Here is a 21,517-nt window from a genome sequence, read left to right on the forward strand (position 1 = left end):
ATACTAATAATATTTGTGAGACTGTACATTAGCTATAGAATGACAAATGTTACAACTTTCATAATCTTTTCCTGTGGAATAACACATATTAACAGAAAATTGTTTGCTATTTCCCTTTAGCAAGCCTAAGGTATTGTCCAGTCGTTTGGCCAGTGAAGTCAAAATATCCCCACCATTTACTTGGTGAAAACCACTGAATCAGTTTCTATGAGGTAGAGAGAAATAACCTCAGAAGCTAGCCTTATAGACTCAATTTATAAAGTCATGGCAAGTCTAAAACAAACAAAAACCTCCTCCCAAATGTAAGAGAAATGAAGAAACAAGATTCCAGATTCAATTTATATAAGTTTTCTCTTTGAAAAAGTTATTTCTAAGAGCCCTGAAAGTAAAAACCATTTTACCTAGTTATAAAGAAGATTATTTTTCCAGATTTTTTTTGGCAGCATTTTAGGTAGAAAAAAAGTTTTGTAATGAGATTCTCCTTCCATAATTATTCATATCTGTGCATTTGGCAGGTACTGAACACACTCCACTATATCTCAGAAGGGATCCACAGATAAAGATGACTCAGCACAAATAGTTCCAATCTGAAGTATTCAGAGAATCACTTCTTTCCTTGTTCTCAGATGTTTTGAAATAAACATTGGCAGTGTTTATTTATGAAGGTTCAGGACTTTTTGAATGTGTCAGCAGCATGCCTTGACTCTAAACAGACTATGTTGCAATTTTTTTCCCTGATGATTCAAAACTATAAACTTAAAATTACCTAATTAAAAAGATACTGAAATACAATGAACTTGGACTACAACTTCAGTTATGTACCTTGTCTGAAATTAGATCATTTCAATAACCCCTCTTCATGCCAAAGACGGCGTTTCCTCTTAGTGCATAAACATCCTCTGAACTCTGACTGAGGGTTCTTTGTTGCTTGATCATTGTTGTTTTGAATGATATAATTTTAATTCTTTACCTGCTTTGTTAAATTAAGGATTTTGGCTCAAATTTATTTTTCTTAATGGGCTATGAGTTACATGGAGAAGTAGAAAGAAAATAGCTCAAGAGAAGTGTCAACAAATACTCTTGGAGGGTATTCAGTTGTTTAAATAAGAATTTAAAGGTAAAGTTTATTGTGAATAATTCTCATTCTGGAGAGATGAAACGAAGAACCTATATATACTGCATTCTAATGATAAATATTTAAAATACAATGAGAAATACTCATCTGACATACATATTTCTAGCATTTTCCTGATGTTGGTAATGCATTAATAGTGCTTCAATTGATTGGCATGTATTTTGGTGGATAGGCCAAAAACAGAATGTCAATTGCTAGAAAGCAAGATGCCTTCTCTCCTCTATTTTCTCTTTTCTTTGGGTCCCATGAAACCTCAGCTTCCCTATTTGTTTAATGGAGATAATCATTCTTTCTTCATTTTTTCATAGTCAAATTGGCTGTAGGGTTCACCCAAAATGATGTCTATGGACATATTCAAAGACATCACAGGCCATAGAAATGTGGTAAACTTTTTTGTTAATGCTGGGTAATATGGTCTGATCTCGTACCTTCTTCTTGTAGTAATTTTTACTTCCTCATTTTGCTCCTGTAAGGTATCTATGTTGAAGGGAGAATTGTGAGCTCACTCATCCATGAAGAAAAGAGGTGAGAGAGACTGAAATGGAGGTGAAGAGGAAGAAGATTATTATCGCTTATCTCTAACTTTTCTACAAGTATTTGCTTCTAGACAGACAGGAATAATAGTGAGAAAAGTAGGAAATTTCCTTTCTTTCCCTTTCTTTTTTGAGATGGCATCTCACTATGTTGCCCAGGCTAGCTTTCAACTAATTCCTGGGCTCAAGTGATCCTTCTGCCTCACTCACCTGAGTAGCTGGGACTACAAGTGTGCACCACTGCACTCAGCTTAAATGTCTTGTTCAGTAAATAAATACATAAAGAAAAGGCTGGAATCTATTTTTAAAAAATTTATGTCAACCCAGAATACAATAAAGAGATAAAAGGTTTAAACAGTGTCTATATCTTCTGCCATCCCAAGAGCCACTTAAGAGGAATGCTAGAACTCCATAGGTAACAGACTGAAAATAATTATCCTAATCATAACTTCTAGGGGATTGCGGGTAGAAAGGGGGTGCTGGTGTGAAGTTATTGCGTTTAACTTTACACAACCATACAGGGTAGTTATGTTTAGGCTAATATTATGAGAGCTAAAAGTGAAAGCCCAAGGAGGTTAAATTCCTAGGTTACAGTGAAACCAGTATCCAAACTAAGATTTGTTTTTAAAGACTGTTCTCTGGCTATGGCAGAATCCACTCACATACACGGTACAGCCTCTAGCATTGTGGTTTGTGAAAAATAGGTGCTTAACAATTGCGTGTTGAGTCAGAGGTCACAGTAGCTGGAAAGGGTAATGGTGTTTGGTAAATTGAATAAATTCACTTTATATTGTTGATTTCTTTCTGTAATTTTTTTTTACTACATCTGTAAGCTATCTGAAATGTGAGCACTGCATTTTATCTATTTGTCTTTTTGGTTACAGTAAGAAGTACAGATACTTTGCTAGGTTGGTGGAACAAAATTATAGATAAGATGTGTCAATATTGTGGTTGTCTCTAAATTTGTTTATGAGAGATTTTTGTAAAAATATCTTTTGTCTTGGAATAAAAAGAAGATAAAAAATTTGATATTGGAGTTATATGCAAATCTGCAAAAATTTCATCTATTATTGCCATGAAATTACTATGTTTAGAACAATCCTTAACCTACACTTATCTATGACATTGCCTGTCAATTTTATGAAATGGAAAGATGGCTTGGGTGAATTGAACTGCTGGTAAGAACGCCAGAGAAAAGTTGATTTCCTATTCTGACCGTAAGACCAGCTTATAAACTGTTCTTTAAAAACTACTCTTGGCAACTTCTATTTTCATCCATGACAGAATAACTGGTACCAATCCATATCTCCTGCCAAAAACCAACTATAAAACTGAGCAAAATGCATGAGGTAACTTTTTCCAGGCATTGGAAAACAGTCAATGTAGTACTGAGAGCCTGAGAAGTTCATGCCATGATGGGCTCTGCTTTCTTCCTTGGGGGCACCTTGCCACTGGGCAGGGAGGAAGAGCCAAGTAGAGTGGCGGTCTCGGTGACTGGTCTCAATATTGACTGGTGCAAGATAAGTGGATTTGAAATCCCAGAGAAAGAGGCAAACGAGAATTGAGTAGAAAATGTATCCGAGAAGTAGAAACCAAAAAATACCTACATTTTAAAGGACTTACCAACTTATAAATCCAAGAAGCTGAACACAAGGATAGCTACAAATAAAACCACACCTAGGCGTAACATATTCAAGCTCCTGGAAACCAAAGTTAAACAGAAAAGTAATTATTAGTACGAAAGAGCAGTGATGCAAAAGATAGCTGCTTCTCAGATAGTGGGGACTTAAATACAATGAAATAACACTTTAAAAGTGTTGAAAGGAGGGGAAAAATCTGTGACTTTAAATTTTATACTCTGATTAAATATTGTGATAGGCAGAATAATGCCCCCCTCCCCTCCCCTCAAAATGTCCACCATAGTCTCATCCCCAGAACCTGTGAATATGTTACCTTACACGACAAAGGGGACTTTTGCAGATGTGATTAAGGTTGCAGACTTTGGGATGGGGATATTTATTCTGAATTATCTTGGTGGGCCAAGTACAATCACATGGGTATTTGAAAGAAGAGAATCTTTCCCAGCTGTGGACAGAGAGAGACGTGACTGTGTAAGAAAGGTCAGAGAGATGCGACATTGCTGGCTTTGAGGATGGCCATGAGCCAAGAAATGCAGGTGGCCTCTAGAAGCTTGAAAAGACAAGGAAATGGATTCTGTCATAGAGCTCCCAGAAAGAACACAGCTCTGCTGATGCATTGATTTTAGCCCAGTGAGACCCAGGTTGGATATCTGAACTGCACAATAATAAATTTTTGCTGTTTTGAGGCATTAAATTTGTGGTCATTTGTTACGGCAGCAATGGAAAACTAATATAATATCCTTCAAAAATAAAGGTGAAATTGTACATATTTATGGGGTACAGTGTGATGCTTTGATACGTGTGTACATTGTGTAAAATCAAATCAGGGTATTTAGCATATCCATTACCTCATACATTTATTATTTCCTTATTGTCATTAAAAAATAAAAATCTAAAGGTGCGATGGAAACATTTTCACATAAGCAGAAGTTGAGAGAATTCAGAATTCATCTTCAGTGGGCCTGCATTACAAGACATTTTCACAAAGCAAAAGGTGAGAGAATTGGTCACCAGCAGAATTAAGCTGTAAGAAATACTCAAGGAAGTTCTTCCACCTGAAGAAAATGAAATTAGGACTGTGGAATGGAGTAAATAGCATTGGAAATGATACATATGTCCTTTGTTGCCGTTGTTTCTGCATTAAAGATGGAGCAGCACTCTTTCCAACTCTCTACATCCCCAGTGGATGCTGCAAGTAAGGGCAATAGCATGGACTAAAAATAAAAGTATGGCAAAAGATAACCCATGCCAAAAGTAAACATAAGAAAGCTGGCCTGGCTATATTAATATCAGACAAAGTGGACTGTCAGACCAAGATCATTACCAGAGGTAAAGAGAATACTTTCAGAATAATAAAAGGCCCAATTCATCAGTAAGGCATAAAACTCTTAAATATGTAGGCATCAAATAAAAGAACTTCATAATTCCTGAAGTAAAAATCTGACATAACTTTAGGAAAATACATATAAATTCTAGAATTTCAGTTAGATGTTCTAGAAATCTTCTCTCAGTAGTTTTGTCTGCTCATTGACAGAATGAGCAGACAAAAAATTCAGGAAGACTATGTGTACAAAAGATCTGAACATCACCAACTGCCTGAACCTAATCACTATTGACAGAACACTGTACCTGATAATTGCAGAGTGCACATTCCTTCCAGTACTCATGGAATATTCACCTAGATCATATCCCGGACCGTAATAGGAATCTCAATCAATTTGAAAAGACTAAAATCTTACAGAGTATGTTCCCTGACCGCAGTATAACTGAATTAGGAATCAATAACAAAATGATCTCAATGAAACTTTCATATATTTGGAAATTAACAGCACACTTCCAAATAACCCATAGATCAAGGAAGTACTTACAAGAGAAGTCAGAAAATATTTTGAACTAAATGATAACAAAAACACAAAATATCAATATTTGTGAGATGTAGCTAAAGCGATTCTTAGAGGAAAATTTGTAGAATAAAATGCTAACAAAGGAAGAAAAATAGTCACTTTCTGGTGCTCAATAAATTATTAGTTTTTAATCATTATTAATAGTATCATTTACATAGCAAACTTAGTTTAGACAAATTTACAAAACGTGTGTGTCAGGGTAATGTTCCCTATGGCATTCATTATCAACAATTACCTCTTAAATTTGGCAAGGAATTTCATTAACATAGATTCCATTTCCTGGTGAAAGAGAAGAGCAAAGAATTTGCAGCTTAAAGACCTGGTTCCATCTTTTTCCTCTGCCATTTACTACTGTTCTGACTTTATCTGTCTTGATGGCAATTTTCTCAACTGTAGTGGAAAAAATGATATCTGCCTAATCTATGTCACAAAGTCAGTCTAGAAAACAGAATACCATATGAAAACGGATCTTAGTGCCAGAAACAGTTAAGGCAATTATTCTTACTCATGAAGGAAGCTAGAAAGTATTCCTGCTTCTTTTATATATTGCTTGTTTCACTGACACTATAATTCTCTCTGATTTTTATATGTGGCCTTGAACTCAACAAAGGTTTATATTAAAGATCTTCTATGGAAATCATTGCAAAATTAGACCAGAAGAGAAACTAACGGGCAACTATGGCGTTAGAAGCTTGAACCACTTTCACAGCGTGCGACACCTGTTGAGTCACGTTCATGCTCCTAGGTGTAACATTCAGGGTCTCCATCGCCTGGTTTATCTCTGTTCTCCAGCCTCATTTTAACCTACTTAGCTCTAAAACTTTTAGACTGCTTCATGCCTTTGAATATTTAATCATGCAGTACCCACTGCCTTGAATGTTTTGCAAACTTTTTTTTTTTTTTTTTTAACCTGAAAAACCTACTGTGATTCCTTCTACTTCTAGTTCCAGGCATCATCTTCCCCAGGAAGCCTTTCCCTAATCTCCTTAGGAGTTAAGGGCCCCTTTCTTCTACCCCCACAGAATCCTGCACAAAATACTGTCTTATAACCCCCGACATTGTGTTGTATTTTCTGTGTAGTAGTCTGTCTCATCGCCCAGACTCTTGAGTTCCACAAGGGAAGGACATGTTTTATTCATTTTTGTAGATTTAGTACAAAAGAGTACATTATAATAGGGTGCCTAGTGCATATTAAGAAATCAATAAATATCCATTACTTTCTTTAAAAAAAATGAATTGCTTACACTTATAAATCTATTGAAAGTATCACGGCAAGAAGCAAAGCTCTTAAAAACCATAAAGAAATTATGAATTTTTCAGGGTTTTTGGAATGTGGTTGCCACTTAACATTCAAACTATTAATAAAATCCTAATATGGGTATAAATTGAAAACTCAGGTGTGTTTTTCTTTAAATAAATTCGGTGCATGGAAATCTGTGATTATGTTGTTAAAACTGAAAATTAGAAAGTGGTTCTTCATTTAATAAAGAAGACTTTCTTTATACAAAATAAGCCATAAGATTAAATGGTGAACTGCTAGTGGACATTAAATTGACTAAAAAAGAGGTTTAAATTCCTATACCAGGAATACGTGATATGCACTAACTTACGTTTATCTATATCTTAATAGAATGTGTTGGGCACGTCAACAAGATTTTCCTTAAACTGTAGAAGAAGCCTAGAGTATAATATTTAAGAAAGATTACATATTATTCCAATTAAAACTTTCAAATTAGGATTGATTGCCAAGACTACTTCAACTCATGTGGGGAAATCGGAGGAGTGTTTTGACAGGGGAAAAGACAAAACAGAAAATGCCAGAGCCCAAAATAAGTTCCCCAGAGAATTTGGGAGTCTTTGCCTTGATCGGATACAGACTGGGAACTTTCCCATTGCTTTGGAATTTGGGCTAACGTCCAAAACTGAGGGTAACCTGTGACAATTACATTGCACATTCTGAAGAAAGGTACTTAGACATATTCCCAGTAGGATGTGCTAAGGTGTTGGCCAATCATCAAATATTGTCACTCCAAAGAACGCGTTTAACAGCCTGGGAAGAAAATTGTAGGAAAAGAGAGCACTGTGGCACGGAAGGGTAAGCTGCTATGTGACGTCGTCTTGATCCAAGGGAGGAAATTGAGGGAAAACGCTCTGGAGCAAAGGTGGTGAGGACAGAGAGGCTCACTAGTGGGGAATACTGCCATCTTACAGAGTTCGAGAAATTTCCTGAGAGTTTGAAGGGTGCCCTCTAGAGCAGGACTTTGCAAACTTTCTGTGATAAAGGACCAACCTGTTTTAATTTCCAATCCATCGTGGAGTGACAGGTTTGTAGATTTACTAGAACTGAATTTTTAGAAAAAAGAAATGGAAACAATGTTCAGAGGTTACATACTCTGTATTGTAACATCAAATTGCTATAAAAATTTCTGAACAGCACTCTTAATTCCTGCACTTATTTTGCCATGAACTGGTAACAGACTGTTAAGAATCAACATGAGTGCTGAGACTTCAGAATAAGTACCTCTACCCTACATCAGAACTTCACCTAGAGATCTGGTTAAAATGACAATTCTGAGCACTACTGCCAGTCCAAGCTCTCTATAACTAAGAGGCTCCTGGGCGATGCCAGTGCTCTGGTCAGGGGCACTCTGTGTCCAAGGCTCTAGAGAAGTGCAGGCCAATAGAAATATGATGTGAGCCACACACGTAATTTATTTTTTAGTAGCCTACTTGAAAAACAGTGAAAGGAAATGAGTGATTAATTTTACTAATATATTTTATTTAAGCCAATATATCCAAAATATTGTCATGTGGTTGATATAAAAATTAGTGATGAGACATCTTGCTCTGTGTGTGTGTGTGTGTGTTTTGTTTGTTTGTTGGTTGGTTTTTATACTAAGGCTTTGAGATCTTAATTTGGACTGGCACATTTCAAGTGTTCAATGGACACATGTGGTTAATGGCTTCAGTGTTTGGCCAGGCAGCGCTTGAGTGTGGGCAGCACAGGGCCTGGTGCCTGACTCTGCAGGAGAAATCACAGGTATGAGGTGGCTGAAGATGCGCAGCATGACAGAGTGTGGCCAAAAGGCAGCAGTGCTTGAAGTTTGAGAACATGATGGGGAAGGATGTGTTCGTTTTACTGCAGGGCAAGTAGCACTATGCAAGTTAGTGCAAATTATTTGAAAGGGCCTCACACCGTTTCACACCAAGAGGGGTGCATGCTGGAATGAAGGAATCCCAAGCACCTTCTGGTACGGGAGTCAAGGTTCTTACAAAAGATTAACAAGAGAGTGTTTTGAATGCATCAGGAAATGTTAAATGTATGAGTCCCTGAAAGGGTCTCCAAAGAATTAACAGAAGTACTTCATGAAAAAGACTTCTTGGAACATCTGTCCTACACAGGGCATTTGACAACAAAGAAAGATACAAATGCACTTGAGCTGGGGAGGAAAAACATTGATTTCAAGAAGAAATTGAAGTTTTGGTATCTGATTGGGTTAGAGTTTTTTGATTCCTGAAAATAAGTTCTATAGTACTTCAAAGTAAACAAAAAGTTGTGGATCTGCCCAAGAGGTCATTGAGGGGAGAAGAAAACTCTGGCAGTAGATTTGAGAAAGGTTGTGGAGACAGACTGAATTTTTTTTTGTCCAATTTGATTTATTAAATTGACCATCATCTGTGTGAGCTCATGTTGCAAAAATGACAACACAGATCATTTAAATGCTTTGTCGTTCACATCTCTACTCGGCAGCCTGACACTGACAACACTGCCAGGCACATGAAGCAGTCCTTCCAAGATACATTTCAGATATTAATGTTTTGGTATTGTTAAATCATATTATTTTTATTTCTATAAGTTTATCTTGTTCCCCATGTTAATGGCAGAAAGTTTCAAGTTAAAATCAAGGGTAAACACATTGGCTTAGGACTCTCTCTTCTTCTGAAAGGCCTAAGCCAGGAAGGTGGATACAATTGAAGGAAGCCAAGAGAAATTGGTTAGCCTGCTACTGGCTGCAAAGAATAGAATCCCACAGGCCAAGTATCTAAAATGACAATAATAACTTCTCCTGTAGCTAAGACTCATGTAGGGTGAAACTCATGGCTGGTTGATACTGTGACTCAATGACATTTAGGTTTTTACACAAAATTTTTCTTCACTCTGCTATCTTTTGAGCTAGTTTCCTCTTTAGACTGGTAGCAAGAAAGCTATGCCAGATCTAAGCAGTATACTTATGGGCAATAATAACCAGGAGAAGAAGAAGAAAGAGTCACTTCTCAGGCTTCTCTCTCTCTCTCTCTTTTTTTTTTTTTTTTTTTTTTTTTTTTTTGAGAAGGAATCTTGCTCTATCGCCCAGGCTGGAGTGCAGTGGTGCAATCTGGGCTTACTGCAACCTCCGCCTACTGGGTTCAAGCAATTCTCCTGCCTCAGCCTCCCAAGTAGCTGGGACTACAGGCACATGCCGCCACGCATGGCTGATTTTTTGTATTTTAGTAGAGATGGGGTTTCACCAAATTGGCCAGCCTGGTCTTGAACTCCTGACCTCAAGTGATCCTCCTGCCTTGGCCTTCCAAATTGCTGGGATTACAGGCATGAGCCACTGCACCTGGCTGCTTCTCTCTTTTTCTCAAAGTTTTCTGACAGCCTCTCCCCATGTCTCATTGTCCACAGTTAGATCACATGTCCATTCATGTGAAATAGAGACTAATGAGTAAATCTGTATTCCAATGAGACTAGCCCTGGAGTTGAGGTTCATGACTATGAGAAGGAAAGATGGATATGTGGACAAAATTAGATTCTATTAAAAAAAGAAAGAAGAGGCAGTGAATGTCAGGTAAGCACCAATACTATTCACCAAATATCCTATGTAGGTTTCTAATCCAAGTAAAAACATGCTTCCAGTGGGTAGAGATCTACCGCATACTCTATGACAAATGTCTAAGCCAAAGCAGGTATGCCATGTGAACACAAACATATTACTGAAACTGCTTCCTGGATAATATCACATTAAATTAAAACTTGGATCATGAAAAGGCTTTTGCAAAGACACAGTATTTCAGTGGAGGGACTTCATTAAAAAAAAAAAAAAAAAGTTCTCCTGGATACTCAACTGAGTTAATCCTGCATTGGATGTCCACATTTAATGTGTCACACTGGAGTCTTAAAATACCTTCTGTTAGTTGTGTTAGAATTTTGCTTCAGAGTAGGATATAAAAAGAAAAAATATCTTCTTATAAAAAGAAAAACCAATATCTTGATTGTTTTTCTGCCTTTGTTATAAATGAAAAGTCATGAACGTTTCAAGATATACTTTCTTTTTAAGCAGTTAACTGTCAGATTACTGTAGCTAGGCCCTGAGACAGAGATAAAGTCTTTATAAAACCTAAAACAATTTTAGAAGATTATTCAAACTTGTGGGTTTTTAAACATATTTTTCCAGCATTAATTTGTTTCTATTTTTCTTGGAGCCATAATGTATGGTTCTTGCTTTTCCAGTACACTACCTGAGTACAATAGTATGGCTAGAAGTTTCATTCTAACACATCTATTATTCTACATAGTGATAGCAATGGTTAATGCCAGACTAGTCTCTATACAAATAGTACTTGAGGAAAATTTTCTCTTCTTTCATTGGTAGTTTATATTATATTCCTCACCTTGAATGCCAAATTTAGAAAAAAAGAGACACCTCAGAAGAAAGACACTGTTTTCTCCCTTTTCTTAGGATACATATTTTCTCCCTAGTTTTTCTTGGTCAAATGGTTTTCTTTTAAGTTCTCTTCTCCATCTTTCTTTCTTGTTTACTCCAGGAATGCAAACTTGACCTTGACTTTAAGGTCAAAGCATTTTCGGAATGTGCAGTCAGCAGAGAATTGAAAAAAAAAATCAATGTGAAACATATTAGAGAAGAATAAGGGGAAGAGTGATGCAGAAGTGCTGGGAAGTCATGCAGGGATTGGAAACAATGAAAATTCTACAGAAAGTAAGAATGTCCTGCACTGAGATGTTTATGATTCCTTTTGCTTTTACTTCCCTTTTCTTACATAGGGGTAGGTGAAAATTATGGTAGTTTGAGGTCTGGACCACTTTCAAAGCATTTTCAGGGGATGAAAATGACTTTTGACCTGTAAAAATGAGACATGTTTCTTTTTTTTTTTCCTGAAACCCTTTTTTCTTTTCCTGTTTTGTTGATGGTAGGGGAGATGACTATATTCCATACCTGTTATGCACACAAACTTAGGAGGGTTTATTGCAGCTCCATCGCTGAAAATAGCAACGAAAATTGTGAGACCTTTTATGTCAGCATTGGAAATAAACTTAATTTTAAATGAGAACACCTTGATTTTATAAAGAGATTTATCCAGTGTAAAAGCTGGAAAGTTAAACAGAATCATAGTGGAAATATTGATTCTAAAATTCTAGTATCTAGCCACAGGACTTGAAAAGAAGAAAGAAAGCTAGAAACATGAAAGAAAGAAAGAAGAGGCCGGGCATGGTGGCTTACACCTGTAGTCCTAGCACTTTGAGAGGCCGAGGTGGGCGGATCATGAGTTCAGGAGCTCGAGACCATCCTGGCTAATATGGTGAAACACCGTCTCTACTAAAAAATAAAAAAATAAATAAATAAATAAAACAATTAGCCAGGCGTGGTGGTGGGAGCCTGTAGTCCCAGCTACTCGGGAGGCTGAGGCAGGAGAATGGCATGAACCTGGAAGGCGGAGCTTGCAGTGAGCCGAGATCGTACCACTGCACTCCAGCTTGGGCGACAGAGCGAGACTTTGTCTCAAAAAATAAAAAGAGAGAAGAAAAGATCAATTGTCCTTTATGACAAGGATTATCATCTCTTTCCTTATTTATCATTGGAATCAAGAACAAATTAGATATAGAAAAAAATCCCATTACTTTGTGAAGCTTAATATTTACTGTAACTTACTGATCTAGAGAATGATCAGAGAAAATTTTAGCTTTTATATATGTATGCATGTTCTGTATGTATATGTAAATGTGAAAAGACAAACAGGTTCTTAACCATCTTTCCATATGGCTGATTTAAAGTAATTATAAAGCCAAAACATTATACTGAGTTATCTGGAAAATATGAAATGTTCTCTCAAACATTAATATTAGCTATATTAATATTAACTATATGGCAAATTTTCTAAAAATCTAACTCATCTTAACATTTGCACTGGGGATAGAGAGAACTGTCTTACTACAGATTTCTAGACATATATATTATAGATGATTATGTTTAGAATAAAGCATTTTTTAGGTAACATTCTTTCACTGTTACTTTTGCACTGACCTCACCTACTTCAATTTTATAACAGCACAACAAGAATGTGCTGAGAACAGAGCTTGGCATAAGCTCATTGATAACCATGAGTGTGAATTACTGGCAGAAATGGATATTGATGATTTAGTCCATATCACAGTGGAAAGGGAGGAAAATTGAAAAGCTTTTTTTTCACTCTTTAGAAACATTTGAAATCATTCCTTGGAAAAGAAAAATCTGTACTGGGGCTGAGTAGGGGAAGATACAGATACAGGTTGAGTCATTACTTCGATCAGTACAGTAAGTTCAAAGATTGTTTCCACTACAACATCTCATCTGAAATTTGACAGATTCCCTTAAAAGTGGCCAAAAAAAAAAAAAAAAAAAGATAGTGATTTCTAAGCGGAATCAAATATGTGCACTTTACTTCATGGAAAATCAGTAGGGAGACAAGAAAGATTCTCTCTGCTAACATTGATTTTCCTTATATTTTTTCAGTCAGAACACTCCAGGCAAAAATTCACTTGGCTTCAACTAATTTGCAAACGCCATCATTCACTGCTGTTTTGCTACCCATTTCTCAAATCTCAATTAAATGTGATGACAGTTTACTTGCCAGAAACACACAGAAAGGTTCTTTTCCAACCAGAGGTCTTCACTCATTTCCTGCTTGTGGACTTGGCAAGTGGGGTCAAAACATCCATTACTGAGGCTGAGTCTGAATTTAGAAGGTTATCACCAGAGTCAGCAAAATAATTATAAAAATACTTTCCAAATGCAAACTGCAACAGACATGCACAGTAACAGCTGAAAACAATATACACATCATAAAGCCTGTTTACAATGGAATTTTAAAAGGGTGAATGTTTGGTTTCTACTTGTTGAAAGCTTGTATAACCTTCTGGGTCACCCCTAGGACGGACCCGGAACTGTCTTCTCTCTGCAACTATTCTTTACATTAAAATCAAAAATAACAACAAAAAATTACACTACAAGTCTTGATGTTCTGGCTCAGACACCAAATTCCGTATAAAACTAAAAGTGAAGGGTGAAGTGAGACAAAATTTTGGCTTAAAGAAACACCGGTTGAGAAAGGAAAGAAAGTACTGCTCACTTTTCCCTTATTTCTTCTATGTAAATAAATTTCCTCATACGATTTATATAGTATTGCCTTAAATGTATGGGATCTTTAGAAATCATAGAATGTTAAAAATATCAATATGTGTAAATGGGTACTCCACATAATAGGTACTCAATAAATATTAGCTACAAAAGATAAAAACAAACTATAAGACATCTTTGTAGAGACCATTTGCTCAACCCTCCTTCTCTCTTTTTTTTTTTTTTCTTTTTGAGATGAAATTTCACTCTTGTTGCCCAGGCTGGAGTGCAATGGCATGATCTTGGCTCACTGCAACCTTCGCCTCCCAGGTTCAAGTGATTCTCCTGCCTCAGCCTCCTGAGTAGCTGGGATTACAGGCATGTGCCACCACGCCCGGCTAATTTTGTGTTTTTAGTAGAGGCAGGGTTTCTCCATGTTGGTGAGACTGGTCTCGAACTCCCAACCTCAGGTGATCGGCCCCCCTTGGCCTCCCAAAGTGCTGGGATTACAGGTGCGAGTCACTGCACCCAACCAACCCTCCTATTTATAGCTGAAGAACTGAGGGCTAAGTGGTTGAAAGACTTGCACAGCTCCTACACTGGCCTGCTGAAAGCCAGGGCTGCAACGCATTTCTTCTCACAGGTTCAGAGACTCCTCTACCTCATCACTGTTACAGAACCTCTTTGGGCCTCAGTTCATCATTTGCTAACAAGAGTAACTCTACCTGCCCAGGGGTTATCCATCAAAGGCAATAGAGGTTGCAAGAATTCCTTTAAAATTTTAATTTACAGTATAGCACCTTGCAGGTAGCAGGCACTCCATAAATCTCTGAGGAATGGAATTTGCTGAAGAACAGTGGCAAAGGCTAGCTCTGATTCATTCCCCAAAGCTCATGGTGCTTGTCCAAACTGTTTAATCAGGCTTATGCAACCAACTCCTCTGACCTTTATTACAGGGTGGGTGCAATCACATGCGCTGTGGGAGGAGGGGCTGGTGGCCTCGGCCTGATCAGGGAGCACTAGAATGGGGACAACATTTTCTATTGTTCAGAAACTAAAAGGACTCTGCTTGACCCCAGTGTAAGCCTTTCACTGCAGTAGTTGGGAGCCAAGCTTTCTCTTCCAACCTATCTGCCCTGGCGATCTTCATTTTCTCTGCTTTTTTCCGAAGACAAATATCAGCTAGAAGGCATTTCCCTCACTGATGTGAGAGTGCTGGGGGCAGACTGAGATCATGTGTGATGCCTGTCAGGCTGTCTGCCAGGCCACGTATATTGTTTTGGTGGACTGGCTTCTGCAGGAACATAGAGAAGACATGGGAATAGATTCTGAAAAGGGGGGTGGGGGACAGGAAAAAATGCCAAAAGCCCACTTAATACTGAAAAGTCTTACACGTCCAAGTCCTTGTTACTGCTGGCCGGAGAATGGGTTGTTGCATTGTGTGTGTGTGTGTGTTTTTTTTTTCCCAGAAAAGCTGCCACGGCTTTTCTTTATTCAATAAGTACATGACTGCATTTGGTTACTTGTGTTTACATGTTCTGGTGAAATGAGATTTTAAAAAGAAAATGAATCAGGGAGTGTTTTTAAAGAGCACAGAGTGAGGAGAGGAGGTGGGAAGAGATGCTGCCAGTCCTGTCCTGTTCTCTGCCTTTTGTCATCCTTCGCCCTCTGTATCTCTCTCCTCCATCTTCTCCTCCAAGGAATCACTATGCTCCTGGCAGGACATCCCTGGCGCCTGTCAGGGGAGAGAAGGAGGAGGAGAAATAGGAGAAGGAGAAGAGAAGAAAAAACAAAAGAGAAGAAAAGAACATCACAATTCATGTTGGAGAGTGATCTGTGCTGGGAGGAGTTCATCTCTGCACTTCCCCATTGGAATGACAGTCTCAACTTTACCCCAACTAGCCCCCGACCTTACGTGAGCTGTAGGATTGACGTCGAATCTCTTAGCCTCTCTGAGCCTCAGTTTCCTCAGCTATTAGATGAGGATAATACCTGTACAGTTTTTGCCAGAGTGGTTGTAAGAAATGAGAAGCTTATGAAACCATAAAGCATGATGCCAGTCAAAAATGTATAATGATTTATATCTTAAAAAGATTTATTAGGCCTGGCATGGTGGCTGACGCCTGTAATCCCAGCACTTTGGGAAGCTGAGGCAGGGAGATCACGAGGTCAGGAGATCGAGACCATCTTGGCTAACATGGTGAAACCCCATCTCTACTAAAAATACAAAAAATTAGCCAGGCCTGGGGGCACACGCCTGTAGTCCCAGCTACTCAGGAGGCTGAGGCAGGAGAATGGCTTGAACCTGGGAGGCGGAGGTTGCCGTGAGCCAAGATTGCACCATTGCAGTCCAGCCTGGGTGACAGAGAGAGACTCCACCTCAAAAAAAAAAATTATTAATATTCATTATTTATTTTAGAGACAGAGTCTCGCTCTGTCACCCAGGCTGGAGTGCAGTACAATCACAGCTCACAGCAACCTCAAACTCCTGGGCTCCAGAGATCATCCTGCCTCAGCCTCCTGAGGAGCTGGGACTCTAGGCACGTGCCACCACCCCCAGCTAATTTTTTTTTTTTTTAAGAGTTGGGGTCTCATGATATTGCCCAGGCTGGTCTTGAGCTCCTGGCCTCAAGTGATCCCTCTACCTTTACTCTCAAAGCACTGGGATTACAGGCATGAGCCACCATACTTGGCCTAAAAATATACAGTAATTTATAATTTTATTTCTATTTTCTCTTACAGGATAATTTATAAATTGAATGTGTTTAGGTTTCCCCAGCATATGGGCTCAGGTGATTTCACATTTAGAATTAAACCTGAATTTTGCAGTCGATCAACGAACATTTTGTTGGCTGTAAGCTCAGCTCATTCACACAGGCATGTCAATCCCTGCAAAGTTCATCCCTGATGTTTCTGTGGGCCCCACGTGGTAACTTTACGTGCCTTCACAGATCCAGTTGAGGGCTCCCCTCCCCAGTGCCCTTGCTGCATCCCCAGCCTCCACCCTGCTGAAGAGCAGATCTGACCTCGCAGCTTAGCTTCAAAGCGCTCAGTGCTCATGGCTCACAAGCTGGTAGTCCTTTGGGAAGTGAGAAGGGAAGGGCTTCCTGGCTGTGCAGTTACATCCGGTTAAGTGGACCCCTCGGTGGTACTGGGGAGCACGGTGTAGCTCATGCATACGGCACTCGTGGGGCAGGTGCACTGAGGCAGCACCAGGACCAGCTGGTGTTCCTGACCCCTCTTCCTCCTCCTGCCCAGCCTTATGGTTGAGGCTGGCTTGTCAGGCCTATCTCCTTCCTCTCGAGAACACTTTCTCACAGAGATTCAGCCAAATTCTCTTGGCACCTTGGTCTTTCTCTCCATGCCATTACCAGTCCCCTATTCATTCCAGCATAGATCTAATCCCCAACTGGGAATACATCTTGCAATTTTTTAGAAGATTCCTCATCTACCGTGTAAATCACCAGATGAATAGAAACACCATAATGGACAGCAGTTTCTTCTAAAGCCAAAGCCAGATATTCCTGGATTTCCATTCCAGGCTGGTTGGGACTGTCCCCCCTCACCTCATTCACACTTTTTATGGTGAAACCTCCTGTGAATGGCATCATAATTGGTCCTTTACAGTCAAACAGAAGAACAGAAATCTTTTAAGTAATCTCCCAGATAAATGTCTTTTATTTTTCCAATTCCTATTATACCTGGGAGTCACTATATATTTAAGGTGATGGAGATTTAAAATAGGGAATATGAGAAAGCTTAATATCCTTTTATGTCACTGAAGAAATAACAAAAGTTAAATCTCTAGTTAATGAATTATGAAGTAGCCGGTTCCTTATGAAATAGGATTCATAGGATTTAAAATACATTTTTGTAGTTGGCAGAACTTTTATTTTTATGTGTCTCCTAGCATATGACTTCAGCAACACATAAACCCTTCTTTCCATTTTTCTTAAAACTCTAAGTAGTTCATTCACTTTATCATATCTGTATTGTTCAATGTTAGCCCTATATAAGATGGTAAACAGAGACTTTATCCATTATAAACTTAAAGTCTATAGCCATAGAGTAATTTATGAAACCAGTCACTCATCCAGCATATATTTATTGAGTGTTTATTGTGTGCTAGATGCTGGAGTGACAAAAAAAATGAACAAGATGTAGATCTGGCCTTCAAGGGTAGCTGGTGATTTTCCACAAAACCCTCTATTATTGTGTCTTAACATCCAGGAGTCAGCCAGGAGTTACACTGATCATAAATCGATAACCTCATTTCGAAGCTCAAACACAGAGATGGCAAATAAAGCCCTGGGCAGCACTGACTGAAGCAACAGATGACTCATAATAGCAGGAGGCAATGAATAATTTTGCCACTGAGAGTGAAAGAAAATTCCCCCTTTGCACAATGCCTTTCTCTTAAATAGCATTTGGATTTCTTAAAATCCACAAAGTTTATATTAGAGCATTATCCATTAATGCTTTGGCTAGGAGGGGTAAGTGCTGGGAAATGTCATCTTAAGAAGAACAGTGGGATTTGTGGGGGAAATTGTCTTTTACTTGCAGCGGCATAACTGATCATCTGTTCACCATTTATCTCTTATTACTTGCAGTAGTTCTTGAACAATGCTGGGAGCTAATATTTCAATGTTAAGGACTCGGAAGACACAGCATAGTTGAGGCAGTGTGGCAAAGTGGTTAGGGGCACAACTCTGGAGCCAGCCAGCCTTGGTTTCAATGCTGGTTCTGTCATGTACTTGTGGTGTGATCTTGGGAAAGTTACCAAATGCCTGAGTTCCTCAGTTTGCTTATGTCTAATACGGAATGATAATGACAGTGTCATCTTTTACTGTTGTTGTTAGGATTCAATGGTGATAAGTTCTTAGTACAACGCCGGCCCATAGTAAGTGCTGTATGTGTTGATCATATTATGATATATCACAGCTCTTAAAATACAGAGATTGTCCTGAAGACAATTATTCATCTTCTCACTCTTTTTTCCCCATAAGCCACTAGCTAAGTTGGAAGTGTGTAGAAATAAGGCCAGATGACTAAATGGAAAGCAAAAGTTATCTTTTAAGCATGAGCAAAATTATGAACAATCTATAAAGTGATTAAAGTTGTCATTCAGTAATAACAATTTAAAGAAATTTATCAATAGCAAATGTAAAAATAATTTAAATCAAGAATTAATTTTAATCAAGAAAATTTCAGATTTTATTTTATTATTAATTTATATTTGTTATATCTATGAATCTGTTTTATTTATGTTCATGAGGACCTGTTTGGTCTGAAAGTAATTTAAGACAGCTTACAAAGAAGCATATTATATATAGTAAAATGATATTAAATTTAAATTAATAGGAAAAGTTAGATAAATGGAAAACAAAGGTAGAAAAGAAGGAGATGGTGTTTTGAATATGAAATTGTATCTTGAATCCTCCCTGCTTGCTACAAGTGGTAATGAGAGTAGTAATATGATTCAAGAAGATGATTGTGTAAAATAAACTGGTTACTTAGTCAGAGGACATCCATTACTGATACTGTGATAAGAGTAATTTCTGCCATGTTGCTCAGTTTTAGTATTCACCAGAATAATTAAGCATTAAACTTGAATATTAAACCAGGAACTTGGAATATGGTCTTTAATAAATTCATGCAGTAATTGTTTATTGAAATAGTTTCTGACCCACAGAAATTATTGTGTTAGGTGCTACAGAGAAGAGAGATATGTCTCAAACTATCACTGCTCTCAAATAATATGCATTAAAGAAAGAATATAAGTAATACATTAATAAACTACATTCATCAGGAGGCTGAAGCCAGAGGATCACTTGAGGCTAGCAGTTCAAGACTAGCCTGGGCAATATAGTGAGACCCTCTCTGTAACAACAGCAACAACAGAAATTATCTGGGCATGGTGGTGCACAGCTGCAGTCCTAGCTTCCTGGGAGGCTGAGGCAGGAGGACTGCTTGAGCTCAGGAGTTTGAGGCTTCAGTGACCTATATGATCTGTCACCCCAGCCTGGGTGACAGAGAGAGACACTATCTTTAAAAAAATAAATAGAGGTTGGGCGAGGTGGCTCGTGCCTGTAATCCTAACACTTTGGGAGGCTGTGGTGGGTGGATCACTTGAGATTGGGAGTTTGAGACCAGCCTGGCCAACATGGTGAAACTCTGTCTCTTCTAAACATACAAAAATTAGCTGGGCAAGGTGGCATACGCCTGTAATCCCAGGTACTTGGGAGGCTGAGGCAGGAGAATCGGTTCAACACGGGAGGCGGAGGTTGCAGTGAGCCGAGATCACGCCACTTCATTCCAGCCTGGGCAACATTGAGCGAGACTCTATCTCAAAATAAACAAACAAAGTTCAAAGTAGATAGTGATGATGAGAGGTACACGTGTGGTGTTAAAAGAAGCAATTTATATCTTACCACAATCTGTGGACCACCCCACAGAAGATATTGTAACAAGTAAAATCTTTATACTTTCTAATATATTAACTCTTTTAATTTCTTAATGGTGGCTTTTAAATGCTTAATGATTCTTTTATGTGGATTTCAAAAGCCAGACAGTGCAGTATCCATGCATAGCCACCCAGGACTACTAAAGCTCATAGTGGAGAAGACTTGTCATAAATATTGTAATCCTATGGATAATTCTATCCTTTCACTCTGTATGCAACTTAGATCATAAACTTGCGAAGTGGATGCCAAGCCTCATATTAGTCCTTCATCTCAAATTGTCAAAAATTGATTTCACCAAGTTCAGAGAGAGAGAAAGTAAAGCAAAAATGCACTGTTTTCCTAGAGGGTATGTGCATATTTTCTATACATTCATTCAACATTATTAACATTTATTATATTATGGGAATGGTACTGAGCATGGAATTATAACTAAAGGAAATTTTTTTTTATTTTCCTCAAGGAAAATAATGTATTGTTTGGGTGGAGAGACAGATATATAAACAAATAGTTACAGCAATGAGAGAAGTACAGATAGACATTAGTAAGAAGGGAAAAGGCAAGCTCTGCCTATCAGGATAGAGAAAAGGTCACATTGAACTGGCGTTTGAATTTCCTCTTGAAAGATGTGCATTTTGCCAAGTGGAGATTGTACAACAGGAATGATATTCATCCTGGTTAGGAAATGTACTTTGAGCACCTCCCAGCCTATCGGTCTAATATTTCCTGAGTACCTATCAAGGATTCAGTGTGGGATTAGGTGATGTGGTAATTATAGAGAAATAGAAGCCTTGCTACTCATCTTCAGAATGTTTACTCATAAGGGGTAGTAAATTTCCCCACACTTTCAACAGTGATTAAGAGGTCACTCTGTCAGTGCTAAATTGTGTGTCACATCATAAATTCTGTAGATTAGAGAGCATGATCATGTAATTCACAGCAACCAGGGCAAGCCTCCCGGATGGGGTAAGGCCTAATCTGTTCCTTGAAAACTGGGATGAGGTTTGGATGTGGGAGAGAGAATGCTTTAACAGTCAAGCCACACACCTGTATTGAGGGCCTACCATGTGTCAGGCTCACGAATAAAGAAGCAGCATGGGAGTGGGGAAAAAACTGGGATTGAGGATACGTGGATTTGTGGAAAAACCTGGCTGGACTAGTGCGTTTGAGGTGAGGGATGGTGGGCAATAAGGATAGAGTGAAACAAGTTTGGGCAAGAAAAAACTGCAGCTAGATTAAAAGGTGCTCTGAAGGACAGGCAGTGGCTTTTGGGTTTGGCATTTATGAAAATGGGGAGTCACCAAAGGTTTTTGAGTATGGGAGAGAGCTGCTGAAAGAAGTGCACAAATAAAAGTAACCTTCTTTATGCGATGTTACATCGGAACAGCTGGAAGGGCTTGTAGAGATCCCTTTACTCACTACCCCATCTGAATACCCTTCAGATGGCCATCATTTGACTGAAAAGGCAA

The 21,517-nt window shown here is 38.4% G+C and overlaps 2 long non-coding RNA genes across 2 annotated transcripts in view; both read left to right on the top strand.

Annotated features, from left to right (window-relative positions):
• LOC134733092 (uncharacterized) overlaps nt 1–21,517 on the top strand; it is a 199,553-nt gene that overhangs the window by 80,266 nt on the left and 97,770 nt on the right. The window lies entirely within an intron of this gene.
• Nucleotides 7,175–21,517, top strand: part of LOC134733097 (uncharacterized) — a 75,340-nt gene continuing 60,997 nt past the window's right edge. The window contains exon 1 of the long non-coding RNA XR_010116660.1: nt 7,175–7,307. This is a non-coding gene — a long non-coding RNA (uncharacterized lncRNA). The remainder of the gene's footprint in view (nt 7,308–21,517) is intronic.

This window comes from Symphalangus syndactylus, chromosome 17 (assembly GCF_028878055.3).
Source record: "Symphalangus syndactylus isolate Jambi chromosome 17, NHGRI_mSymSyn1-v2.1_pri, whole genome shotgun sequence".
Taxonomy (NCBI): Eukaryota; Metazoa; Chordata; class Mammalia; order Primates; family Hylobatidae; genus Symphalangus; species Symphalangus syndactylus.